General features: G+C 32.0%; 1 protein-coding gene across 9 annotated transcripts in view; it reads right to left on the bottom strand.

Moving 5' to 3' along the window:
- Positions 1-18,987, bottom strand: part of LOC143197672 (beta-1,3-galactosyltransferase 5) — a 46,274-nt gene that overhangs the window by 9,757 nt on the left and 17,530 nt on the right. For 4 of the 9 annotated variants that reach the window (XM_076406285.1, XM_076406291.1, XM_076406294.1 and 1 more), the window contains one exon: positions 6,048-6,116. The gene's annotated coding sequence lies outside the window, so the exon portion shown is untranslated. Of the gene's footprint in view, positions 1-789; positions 3,733-4,971; positions 6,117-6,242; positions 6,352-15,223; positions 15,300-18,987 lie in introns of those variants that run through there. The other 5 variants (XM_076406288.1, XM_076406293.1, XM_076406292.1 and 2 more) reach the window with 4 other exon arrangements.

Below are 18,987 nucleotides of genomic sequence, written 5' to 3'. Positions count from 1 at the left end.
AAAATTGTATTTAATTTATTCTGAAAAAATATCGATACATCGGCCAAAATATCGATTATTCGTTCAGAAAATATCGATATATATTTTCTGCTTCTCTACTAGGGATTCACTGCTGCTGATTTCAAGATGTGGTTGAAATAAAATCAACTAAATGCTCCCAGAAAGATAATTGAAAAGTAATGGCTAATGCCATGTAATACTTTTAAAAATAATAATATACACATTTGCCGGTTTGGTTGGCGCTGCGGGCAAGGCGACAAGATGGTCCTCCTATTGTTGCGATAGTCGTGGGTTCGAATCCTGTTGGGACACGGTCATAAATTTATGTTTGTGATTGTTCATAAGGAAGAGTGTAAACCAGAAAAAGAAAATTCAGTCATGCTAGGAGCCAGGTTGGCTAAGATCGGGTGTATTCTCCAAGTTGATTACTCTGCAGCTTAATGCTTATGTTAAGCAATAGGTCTAGTCCGGATAAACTCTAGTTGGTAAACAGAATACTCAAAACATCAAACCTCCTTATTACTTTATATTATATTATAATTGAAATAGAAGGCCACCATCGATGTCCCAATATAATTAATATCACCTGGGTAGAACTTCTATTTTTTTAACATATTAAATTTAAAATAAATTAATAAGATGATATATTTATAAAAATTTTCATTGCTGAAATACAATGTCGCATTTATTTTAATTAAATATTGATGTATATAAGCTCGTTAGACATATATATTATATTTTTTGCATAAATAATACCGCATAATATTTATATATACTAATAATAAGATATTTCGGTTATAACATAATGAGTTACAGTGATTATATTTTAAAATAATGGTAAAAAATAATAGCGATCGAGTGTTAATTACCATGTTAGTAATGGTAATTGATTATATAATCATTCTGGATGATCACTATTCAATTGAGTTGGATACTTCAGGAAATACTGACAGTGAAAGATTAATAGCATGTTTCTATTTCTGATGCACTGTATTAGCCATATTTAGCATCCAGCGAATATGATTTGTTCACAGACCTCAAAAGTTAACATCATGTTAGACAAAAAGCAGAACACATTACACTCAAGAACTGTACTGATTAGTCGAAAGATTGGGAAAGAAAGCGATTGGTTTATTAGTCATTTATAAAGACTATTTGGTCTTACAGGGTGCACATATGGAGTTGCAGAAAACATCAAATATTAAAACATGAAATAAAGTTACTAAATCATAGCAACGTGGAAGTAATACAGCTACTACTATACTATATACTACTATAATGCGCAGGAAATCAGAAGTTTGAAGCGAACCCAACCACATGAACTAGTATAGTGTATGTTAAACTTTAGTTTTAAATAGTCTCTTATCTTTAGTTTAAGTAGTCTAGTTTAATATTAATTTGAGAAATACATACTTATGTATTTATCTCCCACTTTGTATATTGATGTAACTAAAATAGGATATAAAAACAGGACAGTAAAAAAATAATTTAAAAATTAAGACTGTATTAGGAATATTTAATGTAAGATGCAATAACAAAGAGAGCCAAAAGAGAAATGAAATAGTGATAGCGGAAACAAATTTCTGTTTGCACAATAAAGCTAATAATTAAAAAAATCCCTTCAATGATGACTACATCGATATAAAAAAAACGTCTATTTCCTAGAATGATGAAAACATTAACAATACAAGCATCTTATAATGATAAAAACTTAATTTACAAAATTATGTCCGCATGCGTTGAATGTAGACTTGTACAAAATGACATCATTATAACTCGTGTCTATTACAACATAATCATTAATAGCATAAAATATGACACTAAACATATAATAAAATTAAACATTACATTGAATACTACCAAGTTGTGAAAAAAATGTTTGTATTCTAACCTTCGAAGGTCGCCAAACTAACCAATAATATTGGTAGAATATTTAGTAGAAGACATACGACCTTAGCCTAAATACTGTGTGTGATTGAAGGATATTTCCTTTTTAGATTTAATTATCTTTAAAGCAAATACTTTTTGGCAATGCCTTATGAATTCTAAATCACGAATTACACAACATTCTAACATATTTGCTTTGTTATGTTTGACGCTTGCTTCAGCTAGTTATAAAAACTGAATCGCTATAAGAACGCATCGGAAAAGGAATTTTCGTTTTTATTTACTAATAACATTAGGACCGCATCTTTATTTAATTAATCTCATTACAACTGTATCGACGTCATTCCGGATTATATTTCAGTTATGTAATAATACGAGGGCAGTTTGTTTTGTCAGTGACTTATTGAATTTCGCGCCCAGTATTTTTAAATGCATCACTGCTGCCCTCACTTGCCTTTTATCAATAAGACTACGGTGGGATTTTAATCAAGCTGCGTCATTTAGTTTGTGTTAATTTCAACAAAAAAGGTCAATTGAAAAATTGCCGGCCTACCATAGTAAAACAATTTTTTTTTTGGCAAAATTAGTTTATTTTATTCAACATAATTCCCTTCAAGGGTGATACACTGATTATAGCGACCCTCCAACTTTTCGATACCATTTTTGTAGTACGATTTGTCCTTTGCTTCAAAATAGGCCTCAGTTTCGTCGATCACCGAGAATACGGTGGATAAGGAAACAATTTGAAGTCCAATTTATGCATTTTTGACATGGTGCATTGTCTTGGTGAAGCAGCACTTTTTCTTCAAATGTGACCGTTTTTCAGCGATTTCGTCCTTCAAACGGTCCAATAACACTATATAATAGTCGCTGTTGATGGTCCTTCCTTTTCAGGGTAGTCAATAAAAATTATTCCATGCGCATTCCAAAATATAGTCGCCATAACCTTGCAAGCCGACTGTTGCGTTTTCTCACGCTTTGGAGCGGATTCATCATGTGCAGTCCACTCGGATGACTTTAGATTGCACTTCGGAGTGAAATGATGGAGCCATGTTTCATCCATTGTCACATATCGACGCAAAAACTCGGGTTTATTACTCTTGATCATCTTCAAACACTGTTCCGAATCATCAACTCGTCGTTGTTTTTGGTCAAAAGTGAGCTCGCGCGGCACCCGCTTTGCACACAGTTTTCTCATACCCAAATATTCATGAATGATATGATGTACACGTTCAGTTGATATCTTTAGAGTGTCTGCTATTTAATTCAATTTCAATTTACGGTCATTCAAAATCATTTTCTGGATTTTTTAAATATTTTCGTCGGTAACAACCTCTTATGGGCGTCCACTGCGTTCACCGTCTTCGGTGATCATTTCACCACGTCTAAACTTAGCATACCAATCCTTGATGGTTGATTTTCCTGGGGCCGTGTCCGGAAATTCGGCATTAAGCCAAGTTTTTGCTTCAAGTGTATTTCTTCCTTTCAAAAAGCAATATTTTATCAACACGCGAAATTCCTTTTTATCCATTTACACGCATCTATTGAGGGTTAGGACTAACTAAAAAACATATGTATTTAATTCTGTGGCGACCTTGAGGCATGTCGAATTTTACATCGTGGAATAACGGTCTACAAAATACCCAGAAATATAATCCCAGATGTTGAACACGGGCGGGGTGCCAGCAGCGCCAACTAGAACCCGAGAACGAATAGCTGGCGGCAACCCCGAGACGTTTATCAGGGATGTTATTGAAGGGTATTTCGATTCACTCAGTGCTCAACCCTCGTTTGATTTAGACGTGCCACCATCGACTGCCCAAGCCTCGTCTCCAGGTAACACCGCTGCCATCCTTTTTTTTATATTGCCAATAAATAACGGTCACATAATGTAAACACACTGTTTCATTTCGTTTTACCTCCATTCACCGAGCCACATCATTTACCCTAAAGTGGTGACCCCGACGTGATCTTTCGCAAAATTGGGTTTGGACTCGTGAATGGAGGGTACGTGCAACATGGTGTATTTTACGTGGCCGTTATATTTTCTGTTTCAAAATTTTAAATATTTTTAATTCGATTCGTTTTCGATTTTACCTTCAATATTCCTTTTCATTTTATTCCTATTCATTTCATTATTTCCAATTAATTTTTTTTTAATTTTTTGTCAAAATTTTCTTTCACAATCTTTTGAACTCATAGATATTTTTACATCACTGTTTAATCATCAGCGTCTCGGCTAAACATTTCTTTCGGCGCTATGTTTAAATCATAATGTCTTCCTTCGCTCGCCGTCTCCGTCATAATGGCAGACATTTTGATTTGAAAGGCTTTGGGCAGCTTCGGTCGGACACCATCGTTATTTGTTTTTTCTGAATTACCATAACGTATGTGACTACGGATTAGTCACAGAGCAGCTTCAGAAGCTAGGTACCGATTGCAGTTACCGTAGACTCGTCATGTCTTCGCCGAGGTACCAGAATTGCTAACGTCTCGTCGTCGAAGAAAATAAGCTACCACGTCGTCGAACAATCGATCCTCCCACAGCGTCGATTACGGGAGCCCTGTCCGAATAATAGCTTGTTCACGTCGTCGATAGACCACATGCAAGTGCCAAAGCAACGATATCTGTTGGACCGGAAGATATCAACAGCCGTACCAGATCACAACCGTTTCGATTTATCATATTTTTCAAAGCCCTTATCATACAGCACATTTTGTTTGGTATCTTTTTTTTTGTATTTGATATTTTTTCATACATTTTTGTATTTTTGTTGCTTGGAGTAAATTATATGTAAAATTCTGGCAGGGGAGTATTGTAGCGACCTTGAGGTATGTCGAATTTTACATCGTGGAATAACCGTCTACAAAATACCCAGAAATATAATCCCCGATGTTGAACACGGGCGGGGTACCAGCAGCGCCAACTAGAACTCGAGAACGAATAGCTGGCGGCAACCCCGAAACGTTTATTTGGGATGTTATTGAAGGGTATTTCGATTCATTCAGTGACCCTTTCAGACCCTCGTTTGGTTTAGACGTGCCACCATCGACTGCCCAAGCCTCGTCTCCAGGTAACACCACTGCCATCCTTTTTATAATTTGTATTTTTCACATTTTTTATATTGCCAATAAATAACGGTCACATAATGTAAACACCACTGTTTCATTTCGTTTTACCTCCATTCACCGAGCCACATCATTTACCCTAAAATTCTAATAGCGCTATCTACGTGTCAGGCTTTTCAATTGACCTGTTACTTGCCAATTAATTAAATGTGCGTAGTGACAATGAAGTGCGTAGACAAAACCATTCCTACTATTGGATCTGATTAATGGACATATATAGACTTTTTAATTAGATTTCAAAACCAAGTCACCTCCTCAAGTTATTTTCCACTGGACAGATATTGAACACTCTAGTAAATATGTGTATATGTTACAAGACAATAATAAAAAATATATAAACGACAATGAATACCAAGAAACAAAACAAAGAGGTTAATACGGATTACGAAAATGTGTATGATACAAGATTATTGTTTAAAAAATGTAGTAGTCGAAACAAGCCCAACTATTATAAATGACTGTCAAGCTCGGATTGACGTCAAATTAGATGATAAGCATCTGCTGGGATTGGGTGGAAATTGTCCCATTGTGAGAATCTGCCGCTTGACCTATCTATTGAATCATATCTGTGCTGTTAAAAACTAATACGATTGAAACCCGAAAACGGATAGAACTGGTCCTTCTAAATCTTGATAACACTAAACCACATATAATTTTAGAAACCTTGTAAAAAGTTAAAGGGAATTTCTCTGAAATATACAGCATATATCTTGGGTTTAATATTGTCAAACTGATAATAGTTTCAAATTTTATATAAATAACGACGAAAAAACAACTTATCTATTTCCACGAAAAAAATTATTTGCACCGTAGAAACATTGGCTCTAGTGTAAAAATTTCTAATGAGTTGCTGTAATGTGAATTATCATCACAATTCTTGGTATAAATCAATTACACATAGGAAACAATTCAAGATAATTCACAATAGAAGTAACATTTAGATTGTGATATTACGTTTCAATAGCAATATTTCTATTATGAACAGAAACAATACACTAATTATAAACAGAAAATATAAATATTTTACTTACCAGTTTAAGTAGATAAAAATAAAGTTTTGTTCGGAAAGTACAGGTGTATTAACGACATGACTTTATGATCTGAAACAACAAAACATGTCACTTCTTTATACTAAAACAGCAAAATGGTTGGCGATGTAAAATTTACATTCTAAACTAATTCAGGCAATATTAAATATAACAGTCTAAATATATCAAATCGGATACCGGAGTATAATTATTCAAATAGGAGACAATATCCGCTTATCAGCAACAAATTTTAGATGTAATATAAATCTAGCTTATAAACGCCCATTAACTTATAAAATTACGAAGTGTATATAATATGACTCAATACGAATTGAGGGCAATATAACTTTTCGTGCGTATGAGAAAATCTTCGTTGATGGCTTCCGTATTGGAATTTCGCACATTGAATCTTCACGGCGGTAGCTCAGAGACTGAATAAGATTATCATATTTAAGCCAGTGTCTATCACAGCTGTGTGATCAACTGATAAAGACCCTGTTTTTTTTCACGGTTCGTTGAAAAAATTATCAGTGAATTACGTTGAATTAAATTAATTACAAAACCAGGAGGATTGTATGCCAGATGGGATTGGTTCTATTGATCTCATTATTTTGGTATTTATGATCTGAAAATTGTGGGTAATATCCATCCAGTGTTCAGCTAAAACTAATTGGACTTCTTTTATTCTTGTACTTATCATCCTCCTTGTTTCTGCTATACACTTTACCATACTTTATCCTGTTGGAAAGTCCGCCCTGCCTCTATTAGGTTTGGGATTCAACTTTTACCTGTACGGTGTGAATATAACCCTGATGTTATATTTGAAATATATTTTATTATTCATTAACTCTCCTAAAATTCAATACACTTGTTCCAGTCATCTTCTAATTAAATTGGTGAATAAAGTATATGTTGCAGTAATTCGTATTTTAATCTGTGATTATATTATATATTTCTATATTAGATATCTATTATTTCTCATTACCATATCTGGAAAAATGGCTCTAACGATGCCAAGATCATTGTTGAAACACAAATGTTCAACAAAAATTGGACTACATATAAAAATGTGTTTTTCTTCCTAATTACTTGTGAAAAAGTCCTTGTATCTTGTCTACAACAAGCAATCCATAATACTACACAAAATGTTTTCCCCATTACTTTTATAATATTGAACCTTTTTTATAAATTACATCTTACATTATATAAGCTTCGTACAATCTTAATTTATAAATTAATTTGTTATAACTGTTCTGTTGTATTTGGAACAATACACAAATAATGAGTACGGGATAAATACATCAACCTGTATTTACCAAAACTATACTAATGAAATGAAAAAATCTGATTTCTTAATTATTTAATTTTGTAAAAACTATAAAAGATCTTCAAATAACTTGTTTGCTTGGTGCATTTCCGGTACTCGTTATTCAAATAAGTATTGTTATTTAAACGTAAATCTACTTTGTAACATGATGCCCACTCAATTAATGTGCCAGTCCATCTGGTGCCATTTCTTCTTGTTATGTGGCCTGAATTATATTTTAATTGTTTCACTCTCCATATGGCAACAGATATTTCCGGACTGTTTTCTATTTCATGTACACAGTAAATATGTTAGATTGGTTATTATTCAGTTTTGAAGATATAGTTTATGTTTATAAAAATCAAACTTTAAAGTAGAGTTAGACTTGGTATCCTGGTATAAAGGATTTCTGATAATAGTCTAATATAGTAAAAAGAGACTATGTTGAGAAATAAAACATTTTTTTAAACTGTTCTCCTACTTAAGCTTTTGTAATAAAACATGTTAAGATGTTCAACAAATTCGAAAAAAAATTTAATTCAACGCCATTTTGATTCTCTATCTTTCATAAGAGCATAGGTTCCATATTATTGTTGCACTTAATTATTACCACCATAAACCTGATTGAAATATTAACGGTTAATCCAATTTTTTGGGATACAAAAGGTTGAAAGGTTAAAAGCCCCCCAAAACATATAAAGCAATAAATTCATATTATTATTGTAAACTTTTGGTTGAATTTAGACAAGAACAAAATAATTTTCCATCAAGCCATCAGGCTAAAGTACCTAGGTCATGCCAGCTTAAAAGAACTATGGCGAAAAACCAAACTCTTCTCATGCTTCATATTTTTTCATATTGTCGTAGGAAGACAGGAAGTTGAGAGAAATTATATTTTCATTCCGTTTTTCGTTTTCCATGAATGTATCGAACAATTTAGTAATACTAATATCTTATGTTCGAATTTAATTCATTAATTTTCTTTGTGGCATGTTATACCGCACTTTATAAGCTCCACGCCCAACAGTCTAATTTATATTCATAATTAACATCCTTTAGTCAAATTGAAAGTCCGATGTATGATTAATTTAGAGTCAATTCTGCGAATGAAACACATGCACATCAAAATACAAAAGCTTATTAATAATTGTCTGTATGAAAGCAAATTAAAAATACTGCGACAATATTTATTGGTTTGGATTTAATGAGGCAACTTATGGTTATTTGTTAAGTTAAAACGTATTTAATTATTTTAAGACCATGAGTTGTTTATTTTGACAAATCTAATTAATAAACATATTTTAGAAATTACGAATTTTTATTAATTTTATCATCAATAATATTTATCATATTTTATTACTCATCTGCAGTGAAATGTGAGTCATATTTTTATAATACTACTAAATTAATTAAATTATAAGTCGCACATATTATTATTGATATACTAGGTGTATTTGTGATTCCTCTCTCGTCTTTTTCGTTAAAGATAACACGTTATTTAAAACAGATAGTTAAAAAGCATTTATTCAAAGTATTGATTATTTGATTCTATGAATGTTGCTCATCTTTCATGCAATTTATGGATGTCATTACAAAAGAACAGTTTCTCCTTATAGATAAACCATTCATCGAGCAATTTTTTACTTTTTCAAAATCAGCGAAATGTTGATCTGCAAGCGCGTGTCCCATCGATGCGAAAAGGTAGTAGTCGGATGGAGTCAGGTCTGGAGAGTACGGTGGGTGGAATAAAACTTTTCATTCAAGTGATTTCAATACTTTTTTGTTAATCGATTGTTTGTATCAATGATTTGTATTTTTGCAAATTCAATTTTGCAAATTCAATTTTGCATTTTCAACAGCATAGTCTTGCGACCAGCGATTTGGGTTTACAGCTGATAGGCCGGGCAACAACAGCTAATAGGCAAGTGATATACCCTTTGCCATTTGATGGAGAAATGTTTTACTTTCGTACCTTTGAAATAGAATTTTACTGATGATTTTTCGATTTTCTAATTTCCTGTTATTAAATTCAGGTGGTATCTATCTTCCCATCACTTCTAATCATTAATAAATTGCGACTCGGCTCACATTTTGTGTTGGGTCTTCATCTAAACTCCTGCAATTCCACATCTTCAAACGTTTTCGTTTTCTGTCTTCAATGTTGAAATCACCACATTTGAAATGTTCTTATGATTGGAGAATGCTCACTATAAGTGTCTACCAGCAAATGATGACTTTCAGCGGCTTTTTTTCTTTTGATGAAATAATAAAAATAATGCGTGTCGCAAATGTAGGTTTGCCGGCAGAAAATCTTGACATTTTAAAAAAATTACAAATCTATAACGCGATTATTTTTAAGGTTAATGTCAGTAGAATAAAATGACATTAATTCATAACATTGCAAACATGGATAGTGAAATCTGTTACAAAAACCGGAAAGTAATTACCGACACACCTGGTAAATTATTGATCAGCATAGAATTGGTGGTGAATGACTATCTAATTTATCTACTGGTAGTGTAATATTTTCATTACGTTGTTAACAATATTATCTCGTGTAAACCATATTTACCACCTGTTCAATGTTCACCTATTCATACCAAATGTTTAATAATTTTATATCAGTTGATAATTAATTCTAATATTTCTAAAAAACAATGTTTAATTTGTATAACAAAATTCATGCTAAGCTATAAACTAAATAGTACGAAATAACATCAATATTTGTTTTTATTTTAATTATATTTACACATACAAAAACTAAAATGCGTATTGTCTGCTCCTCTCCAGCTTTATAAAATTGCAAAGTGCAACTACATTATAGAAATATCAAATATTTATATATTTATTTACAAGTAAAAAATATCTTAAAAAGAAAATAATTACATACGAAACGTTACCGAGATCATAGGCTTTTTATATTATCTTCATAAATTGAATAAATCTAGGCTTTGAAAAAATAAATATTAATATTTGTTCAAAATCTCTGTTGATGTTTGACTTTAAATATATTGTATTTTTAATAATATACGTAAATGGAATTTTTTAGTCACGCCAACCTCGAGAGTTTTTAGCGACCTGACCTACTGCTTAACGTGGGCTCCAAACCACTTACAGACCATTCCAGAATACATCCAATCTTACCAGGCCTGGTTACAGGAGGTTTTAGGGTGATTGTTGCTTGGTGGATTTTAAATTAAAAAAATAATATATAATGTTAATTTTAATTAAATATATAAGAATATCTATAAATCAATATAGATATAAATCAGAGAACAAAAAATGTCGATACCAAACCACACAAAATTCACTTGATGACCGGGAAGAGAAAACCCACAACAAAAGTTCGATACTCTCTTTCAAAAACCCTAGGTTTTTAATATCGATATTTTACTTTGCAAGTGAAAGTTCGCTATTTCTTTGAAAAAATATCATTTGATACTTGGCTTAGGTTAGGCTAATGACAAAAACTTAAATATAACAACATTTGTGATGTAATAAGACAAAAAAATAAATATGTATCAGTGTTAAAATAGTTAAAAAATAAATAATGTGATCAAAACGAAGCCCTGTAATGTTTATGGAGAATTTACGCCTTCGCTGTAAAAAAGAGTGAAAATGAGTGAATTTCAGTGTTGTGATGTAACAGAACACATGAAAAATATTTTAATTATTTATTTGCATGTTTTAATAGTATCGTTTTTGGATAAGATAACACAAATTTAAAACTCTGAACTCACAGTAATTGTTTCGTAATGATGGTGCATAGTACTCTGATAATATAGTGGAAACACAAACACACACACAGAGTAGGGGTGTTGGCCACCGAAAAAATATCGATATATCGGAGAAAAAAATATCGATAGTTTACAAAAAAAATATCAATATATTTAAAAAAAATAAATTGAGATATATACAATTTAATGGCTAATATTGGGTATGGAAACGAAATACATTCGTGGAGTTTCTCCTACCGGTTATAACTGGTGCATTGGTTGCAGTGCTATCGGCGTTTAAAATATCTTTTATAATATATAAAGAGAAAAAAAATATCGATATTTTTTGCAATATGTATAAAAACTATCGATAGTTTACAAAAAAATATATCAATATATTTAAGAAAAAATAAACACGGTGAAATTTTGGCCTAAAAGAGTATATATTTTTTCTAAATCTTAAAATTAAGTATCAATTTGAAAGGTTTATTAAAAATTATATTTAATTTATTCTAAAAAAAATATCGGCCAAAAAATATCCATATATCGATATTTTTTTCTGAAACCCTAATTCGGAGTATATAACGGTTTAAAACGGGTAATGCAAAAATTTTGCCCAAGCTCACTTTGTTAAGAGTTTAACATTTATATACAGATTTAGGTTCGAGAGTTGACCGCAAGGGGGCCAACCAAAAATATATAGGCATCATATAATATGAGCTCCATAGAAAAAATAGAAATTTCACGGTATAGGCGACCTTGGGGAAATGTTTTGTTTAGTTCAATCAACGGTAGGGCTGCGATCGCAAATTGTGATTGGCTAGTTTAAATTTCTGGTGCCACCACTAACATGGAACGTGATTGGTCGATCAAATTGTGTGAAGTCAGCATTTCCTATGGGCGTCCATTTTTAAGTTTGTTGTTTGAAGGTTTTGGTTTTTTTGTTTTTGTTTAGATCAAGAAATCTTCGTTCTACGTTGTGCATATTTTCTGTTTTACATTAATTATTATGGGGTACAGGGGTAAAAATCTACTACGGAAATTAGACATTGTTTCCCAAAGAATGATCTAGCTTCTTTCCAAAAATGGGTTGATCAAGTACATAGCAGTAAGTTACCAGGATAAACCAAAATGCAAATATATCAACGTCATGGTGTCTGTCACGGACATTTTAGTGCAAAATTTAGAATTACCCTTCCTTCACGAACAGATATTAGGGTAAATGCATATCCAACATTGTTTTTATCAGGTACATATAAAATTATCTATCTACTACATGTCTGTTTATATATTGTTTGTTTACAGAAAATCAAAACCTACTTATGAAGATGTTAGTAGTAATAAAATTCAATTAATCTACCAAGTTGTTCGTATGCTGTCAGTGTGATGTCTCTACATAAAGAAGTCTTACAAGCAGGTAATAATTAAGATAACTGAATAATTAGTAGTAATAAATACTACTTTTAATTGTAACATATCCCTAAAATATTTGTAATACTTTAATTTTTTAGAACAATCAGTGTTCAATAATTTTATAGTAGAGCTATTGTATATTTAATTGCCTTGTTAAGAAAATATATGTTACGGTGCCATCAATTAAAAATTTAATTGCTACTTTTAGGGGATTTATTACCTTAAAGAAATCTATTTTGTCTAAACTTACAAATAACTACATTTATTTAACACATCTTAACCAAGGTTGCTTAAAGAATTTTGTTGGATCTATTAGAGGTAATGGAGGTAGAAACAGCAACCTTCACCTAGTATGTTCGAGAAATCTTTAAAAAGGCACATCGTCACTTTAATTTTTTCACATCATTCTCCCGGAGAAAATTGTGAAGAAGATGAACATGTTAGATAACTTACATTCTTTTTTAACGGGAGATCTAGTACCACTTGAGGTTGTTAAATCATCAGTTGAGTCTATATTTTCAGTTCCAGAGAACTTTGCTCTGAGAAAAACTAATGAAACTGAGTCTAATATTGTATTTTAGTCTTATTTCAGGCTATTTAACAAAACTTCTGAAAAAGAGACAACATGCAATATTTGTCTACATTCTAAGTTATTATGAGGTGTGATTGTATTTTTGGTTTAATGAAGTTAATGCAATATCAACAGGGAAGGATTTAAAGTTTACCTTCAATATATCAAGATAAGTTAGAACTCTAATAGATCCCATAAAATTGATGGCACTAAACAAGTATGGGAAGGCATTATAGAAGCATTATAGATATTTTAATTTTGCCTAGAATAGAGTTCATAATTGATTTTTTGCTTTTTGTTTATATATATTTATATTATTTACACTTATATATACTTGTATAGGATTTTATTTTAATAAATTAATTTTAAAAATTATATTTGATTTTCATTTAAATACTATTGGCCAATAAATGTGACGTCACAAAGTAATCAGGCGAAATGGCAGACCAATCAAAGCAAAGTATTTTCCTTACAGGTTTCTACATAACTATTTTAAACTAACCAATCAAATTCACGTTGTCAGCGCCTCCAATGATTGAACTAAGCAAAACTTTGCCCCACTACTTACCATTGGAGTTGCACACCCCTGATGAGCTCTGATATATATGGCAACATCGCGCGAGAATAGTTTGGCTCGGTTATTAGCAACAGTGCTGGATTTCGACTTGTCGATAGAGTGTCAGAAAAATTGTATTGCAAATATATAAAAATGCATGTATATAAATTTTTGAAAATAACTTACCCCTCGGTTTTCCCATTAAAAGTTGTTCTCTTTTTATTGTTAAATTATATATTAACATTGAGCAGACTATTGAAGAATATGTGCTGTGTACGGAATATATGCTGGGTACTAAATCAAAATCTATTCCGTGAAAATTGTCTTTTCGTTGTGGATCTACTTGTTTTCACTGGAAATATTGGTGTTGACATGCTAAACTGTTTGGAACTATTATGTATTTAAGAAGAAGCGCGTTGTATAGACTCTTCATTGTCTATTCGAGGCCTATCAGAAAATGTCAATGAAAACGGCACCATTATCAGTTGACACCAACAACATCCGGGGCTCAGTGTCTCCAACTTTTCTATTAATACAACAATCAGCAAGATTACTTCCAAAAAAGAGCCGGGTTATGATGAAATATAAGTAACCTAACTGATTGAACTGCTCTAAGTAAAAATCTGGTTGTAACGCTTTCGTGGAACCTTGGAACACTCGTATATTGCTCTGAATCCTAAAAAAGGAACCAAATAATCGCCTACGGACAACAGTCTGGTTAATTTACGCTATCAAAACTTGCTGAGAGAGTAATTCTCCAATCTCACAATCGATCCACATAAGCTAACAATATGATTCAAAACGACCAGTAACTCTGCAAAAATCTACAGCTAGGTTTTCGTCTAATAGGTCTTGCGAAGACAATGATTCGAACTTTTTTGACCTTCCAGGCATTTGTCATTGAAATCAAAATAATCACTTAACAATTACAATTAGATTAATTTTTTTAACAGTTGTTTACGTTGATACCTCGCATTTTCAGCAATAGATATCGCTAATCAAAATACATGAAAGTACATAATAATTTAATTTATAAAGTGATAAATAATATATATTTTGATTACTTATATTGTTGTAATTTATAGCTAACGCGAGTTGACAAGTTTAAACGATTTTTTAACACTGATAAAACAAAAATACCTTTTCCATTTATAACACTTCAGAATTAGTGATGTTTTAATTTACTCCAATCTATAATGAGATTTTTCAAGTTAGAATCACTTAACACGTATCACTATTCAATATTATTTAACCATATTGTATACTCGACAGCTTCTTAGACTACTAAAAATATATAAATTTAACACTTTCTAGATCATGGAGACGTATGCCGCCGAAATATTTCTTTTTTAAGCTAGATAGGAAATATCCAAACATATGATATTGTATTTTAGTTCAAATATTACTGATAAATAAGAGAATGTAACAATTACAGAGATAAACATGTTGACCTAAAAATAATAAATCCATCAAATTTTTAATAGTGTAAGTGATGAGCAAGATTAGTAATTATTTCATTAATATGTTAAAAGTCGACATGCGTTAATTGATATAGTCAAAAAGAATGAAACGTATAACAAATGAAGTTAAATATATAAAATCTAAAATCATACATACCGACATTTGTAATGTATTTTAGAATACCTAATATGATTTATTCCCATCCGTGAAATGTTGATTTACTTTCGTTATTAACGATATGATAACACCAACGCGTGTAATACAATGGAAATTATAATCGCCACATATATACTGCGGTATTTTGAATTTATAGATAAAAATTTCAATTGAACCTTTCCGCATTAAAAACAACTCAGGAAACGTTAAAAGGAATACAATTTTGAATTTTAATTGTATAATTCCCCGAAGTATGTTTCTCTATGACGATAGCGGGACAAGTTTCTGTCCATTGTTCCTTTCATATTAATAATGGGAATTACATCAATAAAAACAGCCCAGAATATAAAAATTGTAAAGATTATTTCGTGTCTTGAGATGCATTAAATATAAAATGCATAATTTTATACAAAAAGATTATTGTATTGGTTGTTACTTAATAAAAATTGTTTCACTTCAAGTTTTCACTTAATTGATATAATCTAAAGATAGAAATATGATTAGGGGTCTATTTTCAATTATTCTATTCTAGAAATTTGGAAGAATCGAGTTATTTTAATATCCTTGAAAATACTAAAATAACATTTAGCTCTTCTAAAAACGAATAGTAAAATCCAAATTTTGCTATAGTTTACTTTGATACCATAGAATTACTCACACCAAATTTCAAATAAATTGATTTATTATAACTTAAGATATCACGTCAAGCCTCTAGAAAAATGCGTTTAAAATTTCATTTTTAGATGCCGCGTTATTAAAACAACTATATCTCTGAACATAAAATTACACATTTTATTAATAACTTAAATATATAAAAGAGTTAATATAACAATCAAGGATAAAATTAATATGTATGTGCCGGCTTGGTGGCGCAGTGGTAAACGCGATGGGACGGTCCTCCTACTGTTGCGATAGCCGCGGGTTCGAATCCGGCTGGGGTATAGTCGTAAATATATGTTTGTGATTGTTTAAAATTTGTGAATGTTCTAGGCAAGAGTGTAAAATCCGACAAGGAAAATGATCCCAGTCACGCCAGTAATCAGGCTGGGTAAGACCGGATGTCTTCTGGGATGATTTCTAAAGTTGGTCACTCGCCAGTCGGTAGGCTTAATGCTGAGGACCGTGGTTCGGAGCCCACGTTAAACTTTAGGCACAGTCCAGATAAACCCATAGTTGGTAAAAGGAGACTTTAAAATATATATATAAAAATAAATTAATATGTTATTTTATTATTAACGTCAATATACGAAGGTTGCTATTTATATCGTGTTTTGATCCAAATAATGAAAAGATGGTGATTTACACAACAAAGCCCTTTCTGAACTTTGAAGACGTATTTCACTCTAACCTTGCATGCTTCAACGGTTTTTTCAGTGACCAAAAACGTGGGCCACGCAATTTATCAACTCATTAAGTGCCAAATTAGACCTGTATAGACCACCATTCTACGCTGCTCTAATGGCACCATCGATACATTTCCAGTGATACAGAAGAAACAGGCGATCATTTACTGCGAAGTCCTTTGCACACGAATCACTTTTATCGGATTTGACAAGTCTCTGAAAACCCATTTAGTGGAATGTTGTTTTTTTTTAGGCTCATATGAATATAATATGAATAGATTGGCAGCGACTTTATTGCTTGGTCGTTTATTTATACCAATTAATGGAAAAAAAATCTTTTCACAACTAAATATTCATGCAATATTTTATTGATGCTCATAATACTAATGCCCACGAATAATTTAATTTCACGGTATGTTACGTGATGATCTTATAATATTAACATTGAATTGAAAAGTCCCCGGCCTGACAGATCAGTCCTAACCCTCAAAAGATGCGCGTATTAATTTGACAGCTGTCGGATCATTAGTTTGTGAATTATAGCATTTTGAGTGAAGCAGCTTTTGTTATCGTGAAAAAAATGGATAAAAAGGAATTTCGCGTGTTGATAAAATATTGCTTTTTGAAGGGAAAAATACAGTTGAAGCAAAAACTTGGCTTGATGCTGAGTTTCCGGAAACTACCCCAGGAAAATCAACCATCAAGGATTGGTATGCTAAGTTTAGACGTGGTGAAATGAGCACAGAAGACGGTGAACGCAGAAAACGCCCAAAAGAGGTTGTTACCGACGAAAACATTTAAAACATTCATAAAATAATCTTGAATGACCCTAAATTGAAACTGAACGAAATAGCAGACACTCTAAAGATATCAACTGAACGTGTACTATATGATGTAGTATATGATTCACGAATATTTGGGTATGAGAAAGTTATGTGCAAAGAGTTGATGATTCGGAGCAGTGTTTGAATATGATCAAGCGCAATAAATCCGAGTATTTGCGTCGATATGTGACAATGGATGAAACATGGCTTCATCATTTCACTCCGAAATCCAATCGACAGTCATCCGAGCACACGATGAACCCGCTTCAAAGCATGGGAAAACGCAACGGTCGGCTGGCAAGGTTATAGCGTCTGTATTTTGAGATGCGCATGGAATAATTTTCATTGACTACCTTGAAAAAGGAAGGATCACCAACAGCGAGTATTACATAGCGTTATTGGACTGTTTGAAGGACGAAATCACTAAAAAACGGCCGCATTTGAAGAAAAAGAAAGTTCTGCTTCACCAAGACGGTGCACCGTGTCACAAGTCTGTGAAAACGATGACAAAAATCGACCCAGCGACTATTTTCTGTTCTCAGATCTCAAAAGAATGCTCGCTGGGAAGAAATTTTCGTGAGAGGTGATCGCCGAAACTTGGGCCTATATTGAAGCAAAGGACAAATTGTACCACAAAAATGGTATCGTATAAAAGTTGAAGGGTCACTATAATCAGTATATCACCCTTGAAGGGAATATTGAATAAAAAAACTAATTTTGCCAAAAAAATGTGTTTTACTATGCTAGACCGGGGACTTTTCAATTGACCTGCTATTTCGCGCATCAATGTTTTCTAGAACAACTGATTTTGTCCGACCTTCACAACTTTCGCTCCTGAGTGAACGGCGACCAGGATTAAATGACAAAACGATTTCAAAGTTATGTTTATAAAGGTCAAACTTCCAATTGCAAACGTCAGATAGAGCCTAACAACAATTGTAGTATTACCAAGGTTCAAAATATAAATAGCAACCCTCGTAGTGTCAAACATACCTAGATACAGTATCAGCAAATAAAGCGTTATCGTCAACACACATCGAGTCGGCTAAACTGAAAAAAACATCTCCTTAGCGAACAACATAAAAGAACCGTTCGACCCATAAAATAATCCAACCCATCGCCTCGTAGAAGTATATTAAAAAAAAAGATCAACTAAATAAAACCAAAATAACATCAGAAATTTAGAAAACAATAGAAATACCAAATCGGTATTCACCTAGTTACGTCTAAAGCGGCAAATGCAACTAAAGGAAATTTGTGTCAAAGAAAAGCACAAGAAAGTGATTTACTGCATTCATTGGTGAAATATTAAAACGGCGCATCAGAGAAAACACGACCTTGATGAAATTTTTTTAAATTGTAAAAATCAATAATCAAACGTATGTTACAATAGTAAATGAAGTGCTGGGAACTCACTTAAAAACTAATAAAGATAGTAATATGAAAATTATCATTAATTTTTTATGAAACATTTTAAATTAAATACTAGTTAAAATGTACATTTTAATAAATGAGAGTATTGCAATTTTGTTTAGAGAGTAATTGGGAAACATTTGAAGATTTTTTCTTTTATTATTTAATAATTACATTATTACTA

Source organism: Rhynchophorus ferrugineus, unplaced genomic scaffold, assembly GCF_030347505.1.
Source record: "Rhynchophorus ferrugineus isolate W39M unplaced genomic scaffold, kcgeb_rfMv2 rfM5, whole genome shotgun sequence".
In the NCBI taxonomy this organism is placed as follows: Eukaryota; Metazoa; Arthropoda; class Insecta; order Coleoptera; family Curculionidae; genus Rhynchophorus; species Rhynchophorus ferrugineus.
Note: the sequence above shows the minus strand (reverse complement) of the source record. Positions and strands in the feature narration are given on the sequence as shown.